This window comes from Cupressus sempervirens, chromosome 11 (assembly GCF_028749045.1).
Source record: "Cupressus sempervirens isolate cs-2001-9-10 chromosome 11, ASM2874904v1, whole genome shotgun sequence".
NCBI lineage: Eukaryota > Viridiplantae > Streptophyta > Pinopsida > Cupressales > Cupressaceae > Cupressus > Cupressus sempervirens.
Genome location: NC_143128.1, coordinates 116,718,040 through 116,722,988, shown reverse-complemented (window position 1 = coordinate 116,722,988; position 4,949 = coordinate 116,718,040).

Below are 4,949 nucleotides of genomic sequence, written 5' to 3'. Positions count from 1 at the left end.
ATCATTTATTTCTTGTTTTGAGAATACAAGATTAAGTTAGACAAAATGCGACAATAAATAACATTGAATCCTAAGTGGAGTGTGTGAGTGGCTATGTGACCATCTTATTCATCCCCTTCTAAGAGGCTAACCCCATTTACCTCAACCACACTCTCATCCCCTTGATCTTGCATCCACTCAGACACTCACAACAACAAAGAATTCAATAATCTAATCCCATTAATACAATTAGATATAAGACATTAAATGTACTCATGAATGACATAACACAAATCATATAACGTGATCTCATAAGGAATGAAATGAGTCATCTCATATACTGAAAATAATAATTTAAATATTCTTAATTAATGTTAAAACAAAAAGGCTTGACGGGTCAAGATTGACTTGACAAGTGAAACATGAGAATTAATTTTTTTTCTTTTCGTGATATTCATCATTTATCATACCTAATATTAGTCAATGATGAATAGATAAAAAATAAAAGATTTCAAAATATTCAACTAGATCTAAGTAAGAAAGAAGTATATCTTGCATAATAATATATAAATAGAAAACAAAATTATCTAGAATGAAAACTAAAATATCATATTTTTCTCATTCAAATATGCAAAGAAGTATGCATTATTTATACAAGAGCTTTGTTAGAGCATAAGTCCTTGTCTATGTGACAAGTAGAAAGAAGAAAATTATAAGAATGTCTAATCTACGAAAATAGTTAGATGTGCAGAGTAAAGTATACTACAAAATATAAATTTACATCACATTAGTACATAAGAATTGTGGAGATCAAAAAGGTTTTGATCTCCCATTATTCTTGGACTTAGAATGACCATGCAGCTTCTCGTTCTTGCCCCTTTCCTTTAGTCTTCCTCAAGAACTCATAGCCTCTTTGGCATTTAGAGAGACCTTCCTTCTCATCTCTTCATAGAGTAGAGAACCAACAATATCTTCCATCTTCAAGACAGCTCAAATGCGCCCTATGGGCATGACAAGGCTATTCCATGAGTCCATGAATGAAATAAAAACCTTTGCACAAGATCCCACACAAACTTTGATTAGCTCAAAAAAACCTATACATAACAAATAAAACCAAAACTAGCCAGGCCCCAATACTACTTGTAAGGAAGAAAAGGTGCACATAATCACTTCCTACACTAATCTTTGAGAGGATGATTATGCAAATTCAACTAACTATTGCAGAGATCTCAAGAAATGCATAATTTAATGAAAATAACAATGAACTCATAACACAATGATTACCATGAGGAAACCCTTCTAGGAGAAAAACTCTGCCCTCCAAAACTAACACAATGTAATCTCAAATATGGAAGATTACAATACACTTGCAATGCAAGTTTTTACAAGAGCACATTACCACAACTTGAACTCAAACTCAAACTTAGAGAGACTCCTTCTAGCACGAGTCTTGCAAACTGAACTCAATGATTGAATCACCTCCCCAAGCCCTCCTTTTATAATGATTTGCCACTTGGAAACCATTAGTGATTTTATATAACCATGGGCAAAACAACCATTCTAGAAGTTACCCACTTGTAATTTGTAACTCCAAGAATACCATTTTTGTCCATAATTTTTTCCTATAGTTTAGACTCCCATAAATTCATATAATGATTTTTTTACACTCTAAAGATAACCCTTCTACATTTTTCTAGAGACTAGACACATTTTTAACAACACATACACCTTTTTCAAACTCATAAATATGTGGAAAACTACCAAAAAAAAATCCTAGAATTTTCTAAAATAATTCTAGAGTTTTCTGGCTAAAATTTTCTTAAGTTTTCCAAAAAAAGCTTGCAAGGTTGAGACACAATTCTCAACAAGATCAACCCAACACTCCCAAGAATCACTTGCATGCAAAAACCTGTCACAGAAAGAGAGAAGAAAAAATTATGGAGGTTGGAATTCCCAGATCCACAGATGAGACATTCTTGATGAGCAAAAAAGATATTGCTAATATCAAAAGTTCAAAACAATCCTCACATTATAAAAAAAAAAGAAAAAAAGTTCATAATAATCTCAATTCTCAATTTGCAATTAAAATTTATAATGAGAAATCATCCTTATAAAGGAGAAGAAAACACTAAAAATGTCTAACCTAGGTTGCATAATAATAATTAATAAAATAATTATATATTATATATAGCTTAAGTGAACTAGAGTTAATTAGGAAAATATCTACTTTTTCTAACACCCCCTTAAGATAAACTGAGGGAGTAGCTAAAAACCTAACAACTACTGCTGAAAGTAGAAATGGGTCCCAACAAACAAGGCCTGATGAGGTACCCACGTACAACCAAATCTCTAAAAAGAGGAAAAATAAGGAGAACTACATCGGAAAAATCCTACTCCTAAAAGAGATGAAAAACTTGCTGAAAGATTTATGTACTCTTAAAAGATTTAAAATAGCTACAAAAGCAAATAGTTTGGAAGCAGCATGTCTTGGTTGCCAATGTTAGCAATGTAGTGGTGAAGACTTGATATCAAAATTGATACCGCCACATTGCCCTGGTCTATGGTTCCAATGAAGGTAACTATGAAACCATCAACTTGTAGGAGAAATTCAATAGTGGAAATTAACTTATAGTCATAGAGTAGTCCATTCTTGAGCCTACTTATCCATTCTTAGGCCTACTATAAGTGTGAACTTATGCATGCTTCATAGGCACAAACATTTACATATCTAAAGATACTTGTGCCAATTATTAGAAAGACCAAGGAAGAAAATAAAATATCAAACTGGTACACACACCATATTGGTTTTCAAATAGACCTATGTAGTGCCTGCCCCTAGTTTACATTTTTCGAGCTACATTTATGATATGATTGCCAAACTCTTTTAGGCCATTTATGTTTGATGAGTAGTATTATTATTTTAGAGATTATCAGATGATGTTTACACTCAATTTATTATATGATGAAATTACTTGGTACTCTATATTTCATGCATGTATGATGATTATTCAATGGTTTCAGTTATCGATGATGATTAGTTAGATGGTTCATTATTCCATGTGTTTCTTATGGGTACTTACCCCATACTGCATGTGTATGGTGTGCGTGCTGTTTTATTTATGTATGGTGTTTCTGATATGGTTAAGGAAGGGAGTCATAGTCACCTGCTAGTCGGGATCAACACGATGCACCACTTCCTGCCATTGCCTGTTTAGCTTAGAATATTGTGTTTGTACATGCGTGGATTTTATGTAGGTTGCAGGTACCGGGTATCGACTTCCCTGAATTGTCAGGATGAGCGTACCCTATCGCACTGTCTCAATGGTAAGACAGGGGAGATAAACTCTTAAGTCCAAATCCTAAACCCTTTAGCCAATTGTCCTAATTGATAATTAGGACAAGTATCTGAGTTAAGTACCCTCCGAATGCATCAAATGATGTAATTTTGTGATTATAACCCTTTTGTTTGATTTGGTATGTATTTTTCTATGATGGGTTTTCGTATGTTGCTTTATGAGTCCTTGGTGTATTTTTCTATTAATTAAGTCTAAATAAAAAGACTAATTAATGATTTAATTTAATAAGGAATTATTATGATATCTTTTTATTTAATTAATTAATTAATTAATTAAATAAAAGAATTAAAGTTGGAAATTAAAGTTCAAGATATATTTAGAACAGGATAATATTTATTTAATTTAATAATAATATATTTGGAGTTCATTTTTAAATAAATGCTAAATATTATTGTTATTTAAATTAATTAAATATGTTATCAATTAAGTTCTAAAATAAATTAAAAAGTTGAAAGATATTAATTTATTAAGAATTCTAGATCGCATGATCTAAACATGAGTTAAATATAAGAATTAAATTAAAGGATTAAATTATAAAAATTAATAATGTTATTTTAATTTCTTAAAAGTGCACATAAGATTTAAAGTAATAAATTAATTAAGAATAGAAGTCAAGTGAAATTTTAAATAAAGTTATTTAATCATTCAACTTAATGTGCATGAAAGTTGAATGCAAAAGAATTAGAAAAGATAATAAAAGTTAATTTGGAGTTAACTGAGTTGTGCAAAGAGTCTTCTCGGGTAAACGCACAATTGGTGCCCCGAATTGAGGAAAATTTGCTTATCACAACTTTGGGGGTTCATTTTTGTGATATACGAAGTTGGACGAGAATTTTTGGGGGGAGACAATTTTGGAAGCGAATTTCAGAAAGCTGATACCAAGAAAGTTTTCCAGAGGAAGGTTATTGAGAGGAGCGAATTCTTTTACAGTTCCTGGAGATTGCATAATAGCATCAGAATCAGGTAAGGTCTGGTGTTTTCGATTATCGATTTAATACGCAATTATCCTTTCCTGTCTTCTTCGTGTCTGGGGTTTGTAAATCTGAAATTCCTTGTGAAGAATACTTAAACATTACGATATTGGTATTTATTAGTTACTTGTTTATAAACTTCTTTAAACATGAGATTTAAATGGGAAGTGTTGAATTTAATACCGAGATTCTAGATTAAACGTTTGGATGAATGACTATATTTTCTATATCAAGATAGAGGAGGAAACAATCTTTCAAGGCATATATTTATATATATATTAAAATAAAATAAAAAGATTAATTAATTATTTTAATATATATATAGTTTAAAAATGTTTATATATATATATTGATTGTACCTTTTTTTTAAAAAATATATATATAAAATAAAATAAAATTAAATATAATAATATTTTTATAAGTTTGTGGGGGGGGGGAGGGAATTACCCCGTGCCCACCCCCCACGGTCGGCTTAACCGACAGACCTGCGTCGCAGGTACTGCGACCGCAGGTACGACGTACCTGCTGCTGCAGGCCCTGCGTCCGCAGGACTGCGGCAGGCCGTCGACTTATATAAGCCGGCGGTTTTATAATAATAAATTTGATTTTTATTTTATTTTATTTTTTTATTATTATTATTATT